The 14,047-nt window shown below is 39.8% G+C and overlaps 1 pseudogene; it reads left to right on the plus strand.

The window, feature by feature from the left end:
- The first annotated feature begins 5,730 nt into the window (after window positions 1-5,730).
- LOC122890374 lies at window positions 5,731-11,512 on the plus strand (annotated as a pseudogene).
- The last annotated feature ends 2,535 nt before the right edge of the window (window positions 11,513-14,047 follow it).

A 14,047-nucleotide genomic window follows, 5' to 3' on the forward strand; every position in this document is an offset into this window, starting at 1 on the left:
TGAATACAAAAAAAAAAAAAACATCATGTACTTTCATTTCTTCGGCTCAACAGCAGTTTATTCAAAGTATATTTGAAAATGAGAGTACAAAGTTGATACCACATGGGAAATTTTGATGAATTTTCTAGTATATCTTTTTTTTTTTTTTTTTGCTATGGAGGAGGAGGGAGCTTATATTTCCTCACTGATCAGCTGCTTTTCCACCTGTCCCTAAATTTTATTTGATATATTCCTAAGGAAGCCTGTAAGAACTCCTCTCATGCTGCTTTGTTTGCAAATCCAAATTAGATAACTTAGATGCCTGGTCTTGGGGCTTCTGTTCCTTTTTGTAACTTCTGCCAAAACATCACAAGAGAAAGGAAAAGATAATAAGAAACCATCTAAAGACAATCAAACAACCATTAATCCCCTACTCTTTCCACACACGATAAACATTAGCTGTAGCTCAATTAAACTCTACAGTTCACAGATGTTCACAATAATGACTGCCCCGCAATGGCATTCTTCTCATTAAGGTGTTTTGGAACTGTGCATACGCCAGCTCCTCCCCACCGGGGGACTGGGGAATGAGGAAACACACAGGTAACCAGATACGCCTGGCATATGAAGCAGAAGACAGTTGCCTGCTCTTTCCCGAAAAGGTGCATCAGCAGGATTTATCATCGTCGTTTTTGCCGACACATCACCCTCTATCCCCCTTTGAGTCATTAACAGTGAAAATACAGAACTTGACAGAGGCAGAGACCCAAAATGTGTCCCTGGAGCCTGGAACCATCTGGAAGAAACACACGTTTTTCCCCCGCGCCTGGGCGCTGCTTGCACAGAAACCAGCTTGGCTTTCACATAGAATGTGCTTTTCTCCCTTGTTCCTTCGGATGCCCCAGACACTTCAAACTATGTTTCCTTTGGGGAAATTCGTTGCATAACAGGGATATGGAAGGTACTGAGAGGAATTTTAAATAGTTCATTAGATATAACGTGTCAGTAGCAAGTGGTATCCGTTTCCTTGAAAAGCAAAGAAATAATAAACTCAGCGAGGAGGGTGCTGTAATCTCAGAGAGCGGGTGTTCCACTTTCTCACCAATCAGACCGCGAGCCTGCAGGGAACTCAGCCAGGCGCCCCACCTCCTGCACTTGGGCGCTATGGCGCGCGCCCATCCAGGGCTCCACGTGCGTGGCATGCGTGGAGGCTGTATGCTCTCTGGACCTGGCTATGGTTACAATCTCAGAATAGGGGTGGGGTTTTTTTTTGTTTGTTTTGTTTTTCTTTTTTTGTTTGTTTGTTTGTTTTCTTTCCTTTGCAGACTTTCAGGTGAATAAATATCTCTGTGTCTTAAGACTTTGGCAAAGATTACATAGGAATCTTTAAACAAGTAACAAAGGCACTGCAATCCCAGGGACCTCGGCTCTGGAAATCCCAGGACTTCCTGGCTGAGCCCGGTCCTTGTTGAGAAGGGTATATTTCTTGGAGTGAAATGTTGAGGCTGCAAAGGAACACGTTTGGGTGAAGAACTTTGCCTCTGTTATTGCCAATTCACCTGAGACCTGGTCTCTGGTGAGGTCAGTCCTAACGGTCTTCTGAGACCCACAGGCAAGGCTCTCCTGAAAGAATGATAAGCCAGGAATACCTCCAGCCTTGTCACATTTTATCAGAGACTATTATTAAGTGCAGGGAGATGAAGACCTTCCAGATTCTATAAATTCAGATTTGAAAATCCGGTACTGGAATGATTATCTAGGAAGGATAAAATACGACTGCTGAATTCCTTTGTTTAAAATAGAGATTGTGTGTCTTCAATAGAGGAAATCAATTTAATTACTAATTTTAAAAAGTTTTGGAATCTAAGAAATTTTAGTGGTAGAAAAAAATCTACATGTGGTCCATTCAATAGCTTTGCTAAACACTTATCTAGATAATATTATTTTAATAATCACCCTAACTGCCTTGCAAATAACTGAGACGTTTAAAAAAAAAAAAAAGTTAAGCACTGTTTTAACTCTATGTGGAGCATTTCCCACCATGACTGGTATTAGGCAAAGCTTGTGTTTTAGCACATTTCCCTCAGCCTCTGTACCCCAAGTGTCTGCACAAGCCTCCACCCCTCCATCCCCCCACCCCTCTTACTCGCCCCCCCCCTCCACCAAGGATTACACACACCATCACACACATTTAAGGCAAAGTCCTTTCTGGTGTGGTTGCTTCCGGGGTCAGCCTTCTGCTGCCTTCTGGCCGCCTCTCTTTCTTTACATCAGAGCACGTCTCTTGGTAGAGCCTTGTGCTGGAATTTCTATGGATTCCAACAGCATGATGACGGTCACTCTGTGTGTTTTGCATTCTCTATATTTAACTGTTAGCTAACTGTGGATGGAAAGGCCTATGTGCTGCTTACAGCAGTGGAAGAAAACCACAAAAAGAGAACTTGCTGGCCCAGCAGTGCGTGCAGACTGAGAAGGAGCTCTTCACTCACTACCTACATGACCTTGGATCTCAGGGACTCCCTCATGGGGTCTGAGAGATCCAAAGCATTCAAGAGTAAAAAAACATTTAAACTGAAAGATAGATGGTTGGATTTTAATGTAACCATAGGAAAAAAAGTACATCGTAATTATTTCAGTTTGTGTATCCAGCAGGGACTTTCTTTTAAGAAATTACCACTTGTCAAGTTTTGGGCACAGTATCAAAGAAGAATATTCACAATTAACTGAAAAGATGGCTAATATACTCCTCTTTTTCGATCTATATGTCAGCATGAAGCTGGATTTTCTTCATATTCTTCAACCAAAGCAACGTAACACCACAGATTGAATGCAGAAGCAGACATGGGCACCAGCTGTCTTCTGTTAACACAGGCATTAAAAAGCTTGGAAAAAAGGGAAAACAGTGACATTTTCTGACTACTTTTTTTAAGCACAGTGACTTTTGAAAAGATATGTTATTTATGTTAACATGTAATAAATTTATCATTGTTGTTAAATGAAATAGTAAAACATGTATTTTTAATTTCTCAGTTTTAATTTCCAATATGGTAAATACCCATAGTTACAGCCTATACTTTAAAAAAAAAAAAAAAAACAAACAAACACTGTTGGGGGTGTTCTCAAAAATCTTAAAGCAGTTAAAGAGGTCTTAAAATCAAAGTGTTAAGACCTACATTTCGAGATTGCCTGTAGCCATTACATCTGACACCCAAAGGATTGGTTTTGAGACAGTGCCCCTCACTTGCTATCCCAAGGGCTATCTCTGGCCTTGCCTATTATTTTCCAGCTTTCCCTTGAGAAGAGCTCACTTCAGTTTGCAGGCTCCACTGCAGTTAATTCCAAATCAGTGATCTTCAATCTAGGCTCTACAACTTCCTAAAATTACATGAAAAGAAATCTGTAATTGTGTGGTTGCATATTTTCTAAGGAGAATTTCCCTGGCTTTCCTGCACTTCACAGGGCTTACTGACCCTTCAAGGTCAGCAAGCATGACTCCAAGCAGAGAGCAAACTCCTGCCCCTTCCTCTGTCTCTGCTCCAACAACAGCCTGAACATACACCCCAGGTGCTCCTGGGAGCTTGTTTTTGAACTGCTGGTTATCTAGTTTCTGTCAAAATTCATCTGACATATAGTTACATGGATGTTGGGGGGGGGGAAGGAAAATATGAAATTTTACAAATACTATGAATGGAGCAAAATAAGGCTATTTCAACAAGAATAAAGATTGAAATGGAATATGCAAAAAAAAGAAAAAAGCTTTGACAAGTCTGGAGAATTATGCTTTACTCAGCTTCAAAATTTATTTTAAAAAACTTGTTGCTTTCACTATTAGAAAGTGACATGACATGGTGATGCTGGGCATGACTTAGTGATTCTCCTTCTGAGCTTCTGGAAGCTCAGAAACTTTGATGCTCACATGCAATAACTCTGTTATATGCACTATGTGTTTTCTCCTCCTCATCTGTTAAGTTTTCATTATGTTATCATCGTTGCAGTTTATACTCTTCCATAGTAGGGCATGTTTGGATTCTTTTTGAAAATAAACTTTTCAGACAAATCTGATGGATGAGTCCTTCTTAGGGCCTTGGTTCCTATGAGGAAGACAAGAGTGCCTGGCCACTAAGAGCCCACATTGCCACAGCCTGCCTGGCTTACAGGGCATATCTTCAGCCGGGTGTCCCAGTGGGAAGAGAGAGATTGGGAGGACAGTGGAAAGGAGGGTCTAGTATGAACCTGTTTGTTTTACTTGTCTTTCCCTATGAACCATAGTCTCTTATAAAAATTGGAATTATATAAATTCTCCAGGTCTTTGAAATGCTGGGAAGTGCCTTGAAAAAAATGCACTTGTGCTCATCTGGCAGGAAGACCACCTATCCAGGGCAAAGCCGAGACTGGACTGATTTCATCCAATTCAGTTAGGTTGAGGAATCCTTGAACTCAGTTTGGTACTTGAGCTTTTGCCCTAACAGAGGCAAGAATGATGGGAAAGGGCCTTTGAGAGATCCTGGCCCCACAATGGGGGCTCCTCTCTGGCTGAGTTTAAAACATTGGCAGTTTCCATTGCTGTTTTCAATACGGTTCTCTTTTTTTGTTTTGGAAAATAAAACAATAGTTTTAAATATTTACATTTGAAATGAAAACATTTTGACAACAATTGCAGCTGCTAAATGATTTATGAAGTTTGTGTGAAATCAAACAGAGAAAAGATAGAAGACAAACATGTTGCTGCTAAAAATGAAGGTCTTCCTGACTTTGATTTAGTAGATGATGAGGTTTCCTAGAGTGGAATTATATAGTAATACTTCTTAAGAGAATTTGGCTTAAGCTATGATACAGTTAATTGCCATTTGATCATTAGCATTTTTGCTATCATTAACCTTCAGCTGACAAATTACCTACTTAAGAGAATTTTCAATTTAAACTGTAGAGGGGATGGTATACTCTGTTTTTGGGTTAAAAGCCAAATCCATAGATGAAAACACAACTCTGGGACTGTAAGAAGGAAATAGCTCAATGTGGTTTAAGGTTTCCCAAAACAGGTTATTTTCCAATAATCAAATGTGCTAATCAACAACAAAGCACTTCTTTTTGTAAATTTTAACATTTTTGGTCAAAGCATGTAAATAACTGGGTAGCTTCTGTTCAATATTGAGACTTCACCCTGCAGAGCTAAGCCTGTGACCTTATAAACTGGATATTACAAATTTAAACCTCCCTTTAGTGGGAATTTCATTCCACACCAGGGTATAGCCTGTCAGAACAGAAATGGCACACATACTACAGATTTGGAAGACTTGAGTTTGAATCTCTTCTCTGACTCTTATTAACTGAGTGGCCTGGAGCAAGTTAATTAATTTCTGAGTCTGTTTCCCCACATATAAAATAGAAAAAAAGAATATCTGCCGCATGGTAATGCTCTAAGTATTTAATAAGGTAATTCAAATAAAGAACTTGGGAGCCTAATAGAAACTGAATAAATAGGAGATCTAATTGCTGTGAGGGTTTTGAGAGAGCTTTGAAATGATTGACCTCAACTCATATTTATCTAGAGTCCACTAGGCACAGGGACTTACACAGAAGTGGTGACTCTAGTTACTGAGCTACACCTCTTCCTATGAAAGTGTGAGTGTCTATCTCTGGGACCACAGACATATGTATGGATCTGTAAGTCCAGGGGGAAAGAGATCTGGCAGTGGAATAAGGATAGATAAGAAACAGCCCCCCCACCCCAAAGAGAAGGGAAGGGCAAAGATGGCGGAGGAAGAAAACTGGGTGCCCAGTCTAGTGCAGCAGGTACCCTGGGTACTTAAGGAGGGGAGTGGGACTGGACCCCCACAGTGCCTTACTAGCTGGAAAAGGAGGAGCAGGGATGTGGACAAACCTGGTAGAGACCCCAGGTGAGCCACAATCCAGTGTGCCCTTCATTCTCAAAGGTACGGAATTACCAGAAGGGCCAGGAGCGATGCCAGAGCAGTAAGGAGAATCTGTGGCATGGCGTGTGGGTGGAGAATGGGAACAGACAGGAACAGACAGCCTGTTTGCCCGGAGCAGCAAATGTAAATAGAGCTCCAATATGGCGGTGATAGAGAAGTAACAGTGAAGGCAGAAAGAAAGGAAAGTAACAGAAAATGACCAGATAAAGGGCCCTGCTGCTGAGTTCCTCATCCCAGCCTGCTTGGCCCCAGTGAGAGTTAAGAGTACTGCCCCTTCTCTGGTAACATGTCCCAGGAGCCATGGAGAGTGTATGTGCATGGAATTACTGAGTGCCTTTCTTCAGTTGGTGGCCCAGAAAGTGCTTTTGATGAGGAGATGATGAGTAACAATGCGAGATGATGTATGACAAAGGTTATGTAGGCTTGTCAGTTGAATCAGGGTGAAGGAAAAATCACTTTGGGCTGCTGAGGTCTAAGATAAACTTATTTCAAACTGAGTCTGAAAGATGGGTGGGATTTAGACTTAAAAACAATTAAAACTGAAAATTAGCATGAAGAAAAACATGAGGGCTATAACATATTTGCCTTATGCAGAAGTCAGCAACACTGCAATATATTAGCATCAGGGAAACAGACTGGAAAGGTAGGTGTCCAGACATGGACAGCTCTGGAGCACAAGCTGGGCACTTGATCCAAGGCCAGAGATATATGCAAATGTTGATTCTTAACTGTCTATCAAACTCTATTATATGCAAGAAAATTTCCTAAATATATACTTTAAACATTTTTTTTTTCAGCGAGGGGAGGGACAGAGAGAGAGAGGGAGAGAGAGAATCCCAAACAGACCCCACACCCAGCGCAGAGCCTGACATGGGAGCTCAATCTCATGACCATGAGATCACGACCTAAGCTGAAATCAAGAGTCAGACCCTTAACCTGCTGAGTCACCCAGGCATCACTAAAATATATTATTTTTTAAAAGTGTTTATTCATTATCTTTGCTGATAGTGATATGTTCGAAATCAACAAATACTGATTCTTAAAATAAATGAGAAAGTAATAGTTATTAAAATTTGTTTCTAGATGATTACTATTGCTGGTTCCTCCTCAAACACCTGGCAGTGGGCAAAGAAAGATACTGTTAACATGTAGTATCTGCTGTGGTAACCTTGGCATAATAAAATGGACAGACTTTGATGGCAGTTTAATTAGATTTACCATGGGAAGATGTCACATAGAAGATGTGATGCTTCTATATTTAGAAATCTATGATGACATGAATAAATTAAAAAAGCACAAAAAATAAAACATTGAAAAAACCACAACAGTTATTTCTCTTCTTTTTTTTTCATGTAGTTTAAATACATATGGTGTTGTTTTCCTGTCATGCAAGTGTCTAAGTGCCTTTAATGTTTTGGGCAGTTGACTACATATGGAGAGGAGGGTAATATGTCACGTTTTAAATTTTGTGAGTAGACAGCTTACCTCCAAGAAAGATTTTTTTAATTGAGTCTACTTTTAGTTGAATGAGAAGGAAAGACAATTTTATCTCTACTATGAAAAAAATGTAGAGGGTCCACCAGAACCTCAAAATGTAGCAGATGGTCTCTCTGACCAAGAAAACTGATAATATATTACAGTTACTATTTTCCCCAACACTACGGAAACTGCAAACTCAAGAGACCTAAGCATGTTTTGTTTTGTTTTGTTATTTTTTTTTCAACCTGTTACCATAGAAAGAGGCTAAAACTTTCTTTAACAGAGACAAAGCAGAGCATGTGGAAGGAATATTTTCTGAGTCATTTTTATACTTTTCACATGAAAATATGGCCAGACATTTGCCAATCCTGTCTATACCTGAAGTGGGAGCCAAACATCAACTTCCAGCCCCCAGGTGCTTTCTACAGGCCTGAGTCATGCAAGCGCCCAAACCCAGCAGGTGGCAAGTCTCTGACTGGAAGATCCTAGAAAGGTGTTAGCTCCTCCTGGACACTTTGGAAGAAGACTCATGGATTCTGAAATGATGGTTTCAGTATTCCACTGAGAATCTTCCAAAAAAGTTAGGCAGAGCTGAGAACTACCCACGCAAAGGTAGAGGGTTTAAAAATCTCTTTAAAGAGCTTGGAAAGTACAAAGAGTTCTCAACACATCAATGAACTGAGAAAATCAAATTTAGTAGCTGTTCAATAAACTCAATGATCCTATTGTCAGGCCCTAAAGGACAGGTGACCCTTGAGCCATGGTGGGGGGTTGGGAATAAGGGCATCAAACTCTGTGCAGTCAAAAATCTGAATAATTTTTGACTCCCCAAAACTTAACTATTAGCTTACTATTGAGCAGAAGCCTTACCAGTACATAAACAGTTGATTAATAGGTATTTTGTATGTTCTTTGTATTACATACTGTATTCTTACGATAAAGTTAGCTAGAGGAAAGACTGTTATTAAGAAAGCATAAGGAAGAGAAACTACATTTACAGTACTGTATTGTAAAAAAAAATCTGTATTTACAGGGACCCATACTGTTGAAAGCCTTGTTGTTTAAGGGTCAACAGTAGATTCTGAGGTTATGCTTCCTTAAGAGAGTTCTGTGGATCACCTAATTGGGAATGGGGGTTGGAGGAGGTTGTTAATAACAGAAATTCCTGGGACCCAGGTCTACTGAATAAAAATTGCCTGAGAATGGGGACAGGTTTTGATAATCTGCATTTTCATCACCCTCACTGTCCCCAGGCAATTCTCAACTATGCAAAACTAGAGATGCTGTCTAAAAGAAATCTGAAAATTTAATAAAAAGAAAAGAAGGGCAAAGTCTCCTCTTCTCAGGATTTCACAATGAGGAAATGAGGAATACACACTTTGATAATTGTTGTTTTTACTAAGATCATTCTCTAAATTGATCAGAAACGGTGACAGAATCAGCCAGGGCTTGGACTGATGACTCATCAACATTTTTAAGAACTTGCAGTGCAGCAGGAACGGCTCTGAATTCTTTCCATGCAGTATCTCATTTCATCCTTAGGGCAACCTTACCTGTAAGTAGATGCTTTTATCACCTTCAATTTACAAAGATAAAATTAGATGAGATTTACAGATAAAATTAGATTAGAAGTCACATCCTTTCCAGTGCAAGGAGTGGTCAAGGAGAAGACAAATCAGAGAGGAGGAAAAAGACTGTTGGATCTTATCCAATGCAACATGTCTTCTAATTTTCTTCTGAGTAGAGATGAACAATACAAACTAAAAAATAATAATAATAATAATAATAAAGAAATCAAAGTGCCTTTTAAGTCCAGAAACCAAAGATAACAACTTCTTCCAGACCTAATAAAGATCTAATATTCTGTGTCTGTTTTTCATTAATTTTTATGTATTTAGGAATGTGAGTTACTGTAAGGTGGTCAAACTGCCTTTAGTTACTTGTTTCTATATATAGAATAAAACATCAGAGCATTCCCATGAAACACACGACACTACTCTCCATAGATTTATTAAAAAGACCCCCAGAGAAGAGGGTTATAAAATCTGATCAAGTCAGCAGTTCCAGCTGTGTAATTGATATCCATTATTTTCTATTGACTGCTGTGCAGAACTTCAATTTCTGTAGCATAAACAGAATTCCCATTTCTTTTGCAAGGAGACTGCCATAGGGTATAGCTAAAAATAAGGTTCATCAGCAAAAGCATTTCATAAATTCCCAGAAACTTTGGGGAAAGCTCCAGAGAAAATGGTTTCCTAGAGATGTACTTCTCTGTAAATCATTTTTATATTTCAATTTATTACATTTGTCCTACATGATTTTTTTCTACATATAGCATATAACAGGGTACAAGCCTCTTTGAAGAATCAGGGAACAGCTAAGGAAAAACAGGAATGTTGAAAAATATCCAAGCTTCCATTCTTCCACCTTCCGTCCTTACCAGATTCCGAAAAGTGAGCTACTGTACCCTGCCAAAAAGGAAGGAGTACAAATATTCCATACTTTGCAATTACTGTTGTTTCCATGACATCAAAACATAGCTTCATGTTTTATCCTGGGGCTGAAGGGGGGGCAGCATATGCCACCAAAAATGTAGCTCTTTGGCTTAAGAATGACTTTGAAGAACAGCAGACATAGGAGAAGCTCTGAAGGCAAGACAAGTTATCCTTTCGTAAGAGAAATTTATATTTGTGAAAGGAATCTCTGTGTGTAAGGGTGTCTCCTCTCTGTTCTCAGGAAGAGAAGAATGACTAAATCTCCAGAGAATTTTATCAGTGGAGAAAGGGGCAATTTAAATCTACATAATTACCCTTACCATTGTTTACTGTGCTTTTCCGGATTACCTCCCATAACTGGTCCTCCACCCCTCCCCCATGCTTTTCTTTCTTTTGCCTCTAGTCAAAGCAGTATTTAAGATGGTGGCATGGGTTACCAGTGAGAGTCACTCATTTTCTCTGGGTACCCTCTCATGCACATGGGGTATAAATGTTAATAAACTTCTGTTTGTTTTTCTCTTATTAATCTGATTTTTATTACCTGTAATAAAATTAATCTCTCTTTTATTACCTTTGTCTCAGCCAAGAACTCAGAAAGGTAAAGGAAAAATTGTTTTTTTTACCCTACTGAGGAGAAATGGTTAAATATTTTCCTGATTAGATTTGTAGTACTGGAGAAATACCTAATAAGATCTACAATTTTTCCTTTTAATTCGTTTCAAAAGACAGTTGTGGTAGCACAAACAAAAGTCTTCAAGCTCTATACAGGTCATAAAAGGTTTTATGAATTCCTAGGAGTTACCAAGATTAGTTAGCCCCAGCTATGACCCCTTGGTCCTTTCAGTTGCATTTCTTATGGTTTGATATTAAGAGTTTTATTAGGCAGAAAGGAAGATATTTGAGCCCTTTATTCAAATTCTTCACACTCTTATTTTTCTTCTAAAGTCATTTGTCAATTATAATTTTAGTTTCCTTGGTAAAGAGTGAAATTATTTCTGTAAACTCTTAAGGGTGGGGAAAGTGTGAAGTCAGCATGAAATAAAATTTAGGTAAAGATATTTTTCAAACCTTTTGACTATAAGCACTGGTCTTGCTCACAATGACTTTAGCAGAAACTATTCTACAGTGATTGGTTTCCTTAGCTAAATATCTTCAACAACATGGCCCTTTGGAAGTGTGGCTAGGTTAGTTGTTGCCATGCTCCCAAGCATGTTACTGAGTTTTTGTTTCTTTCTTTTAAAAATGTTGGAGGTGACAGGTCGCAGAGGTCCTCGGTCTAAAGGTGGCTTCCTCTGCAGTGAGGGGTGCTGTGGCGCTGCGAACAAGTGTTAGCTGGCTCGTGGCTTTTGTCAGAAAAATCCCCTGGACCGTGGCCTCGAGTGAACTGAGAGAACACTTTGCACAGTTTGGTCATGTACAAAAGTGCACCATACCTTTTGACAGAGACTGGATTTCACAGAGGTATGGCTTGGATTCAGTTTTCTTCAGAAGAGGAACTTCAGAATGCACTACAACAAGAACATCACATTCTTGATGGAGTAAAGCTCTACCTTCAAGTTCAAAGACCAAAAGTTTTGCAAGGGGATCAGACATCTGATGAAAAGAAAGACTTTTGAGACTATTACTACCTATTAGAGTAAATAAAATTAAAAATTTTGTCTAAAAAAAAGTGTTGGAGGTGTTTGGGGTACCTGGGTGGCTCATTCGGTTAAGCTTCTGACTCCTGGTTTCAGCTCAGGTCTTGATCTCAGGGTCCTAAGATTGAGTCCTATGTTGGCGCTGCTTATCCCTTTCCCTCCCCCTCTTTCCTTTCCCCTCTACCCCCTTCACTCTCAAATAAATAAATAAAATCTGGAAGGAAGGAGGGAAGGAAGGAAGGATAGATAGATTAGAAGGAAGGAAGGAAGGAAAGAAAAAAGAAAGAAAGATGTTGGAATTGTTTGAAGAGAGGGTTTTGGATTCCAGTCATGGAATTCACAGCCCCCTGGGTAATATGTAAAATCCGAAGTGACAACATTTGTGGATGTTTTTGACCCATTCTCACATTTCACACTTCTTTTCTCTTAAGCTTCTTGGTATTCAATCAATGTCTTTCTCCAGAGAACTGGGATCCTACCTACTTGTTCTGGTGTGGTGCTAGATATAGTGTCCTCTGCACCCCTATTCATCCTTATATTCCCTGCCCACACACTCTACCCCACTCCTCCACCCTATTTCCTCCCATTGCCTCTTCTCCCACCCAGATCCCCTGCCTCGCATTTTCCCTATCCCACATTTCCCACCAAATACACCACCCTCCAACATCTTTCCACTGAACCATGCCCAGTCTATAGGGTTAAAAGATAAATTGAGACATATTAAGATTTTGAAGTTTATTTGAAAACAAATTGATTTGAATTGGGCAACATCCGGACCAGCAGACAGAAGCTCCAAAAGCTGTACAAAATGAAAAACTTAAGAGGCAGAAGGGAGAAGGAACAAGTGAGTTATACTGGACAGAAAGTGGGTTGGTTACTAAAGGGTTACTTTCCTTTAGGGGATGGCAGGGGTCTACCAAGTAGATAAGCTAATCAGGTGATTCCTGATTAACTGATTTAAGATTCCACTTCTGAGAGAGGCAAAACAAATTGTTAACATCTGGGTTTGGTGACATGGGGCTTAGAATAAACTATTTTGGGGCACCTGGGTAGGCTCATTTGGTTCAGCATCTGGTTTCATCTCAGGGCATGATCTCAGGGTCCTGGAATTAAGCCCAGGATTGGGCTCCTTGCTCAGCAGAGAGTCTGCTTCTCCCTCTCCCTTGAATACCCCACCATGCTCTCCCTCTTGCTCACTCTGTCAAGTAAATAAATCAAATTATTAAAAAAAAAAAAAAAGAAGAAGAAGCCCATTTTTTAACAACACTTTAATAAGGCTATTAATACATTACCTTAATCTAGTTCACTGTAGGCATTCCATAAATATTAACTTAACTAAGATCTCCAAGGATCTTGGGATCCTAAGTGAGGATACCCAGAGAAGGCAATCATGAATACAAAAGGAATTTACCCACAGGAGGATAAAAGGCATAACGTAGGAAATATAGTCAGCGATGTTGTAATCATGCATGGTGACAGTCGTTGCACTCATGGTGAGCATAATATAAGGTATAGACTTGTCATATCACTGCCCTGTACACCTGGAACCAATACAGTGTTGTGTGTCAACTATACTTCAATGAAAAGAAAGAAAGTAAGTAAGAAAAGAATGAGAAAGAAGGAAAGAAAGAAAGAAAGAGAGGGAGGGTGGCAGGGAGAGAATGGAAGGAAGGAAGGGAGAAAGGAAGAAAGAAAGACAGAAAAGGGAAGGGAAGGGAAGGGAAGGGAGGAAGGAAGAAAGGAAGGGAAGAAAAAAGAGAAAAAGAGAAAGCTAACCAAAGATTGCATATCTGTCACAGAGGAACCTAGATTTTGGTGGGGGTGGGAAGAAGGGTATGTTCAAGTCACAGATTTATGACTTAAAGAAAGAAGGACTTTGTAGTTCTTTTATTTGAGTGTGAAAAATTATGTGCCCTGAAGGGGAGCAGAATATACCCCCCCAATATGCCACTTTGGCATGTTGATTATTTTGAATTAATGTTACTTGAGAAACAGCCAGTGCAAGAAGGGCACTCTGACCTCGTTTGTCCCTCTGAGAGCAGGAAATAAATCTCCCATGGTGAAAGGTACCTTTCCTGTAGTCAGGAGGCACCACCAGAGACAAGGAATTTGAGGACAAGAAGTCATTATAAACAAAACCTGTTACTTCTTCACTAATTTGCCACCCAGGCCCAAACCCTGGTTTGCCAGTGCTTCACGGATTTGTTGTTTCCTTGTCTAAAAGGTGTAAAACCTGCCTGCTCTAGTCACTTCCTTGAGTCTCATATTTTCATGGGCTCCCAAACGTAAGAAATTAAGTTTGGTTTTCTCCTGTTAATCTGTCTTATGTCAATTTAATTCTCAGACCAGTCAAAGAACCTAGAAGGGAAGAAGGGGAACGTTTTCCTCCCCTGTAGCACTTTTAATTTTTATTTTGCTTTATTATGTTGACAATTCAGGAGTCTTCAGGGTTTTACAAAGTGTCACCTGCAGTACCCCTGTGTACTTAGAGGGGAGCCAGTCTCTCCTGTGAGCTGCTCCTTGC

The sequence above is a fragment of the Neovison vison genome, chromosome 11, assembly GCF_020171115.1.
Source record: "Neovison vison isolate M4711 chromosome 11, ASM_NN_V1, whole genome shotgun sequence".
Taxonomy (NCBI): Eukaryota; Metazoa; Chordata; class Mammalia; order Carnivora; family Mustelidae; genus Neogale; species Neogale vison.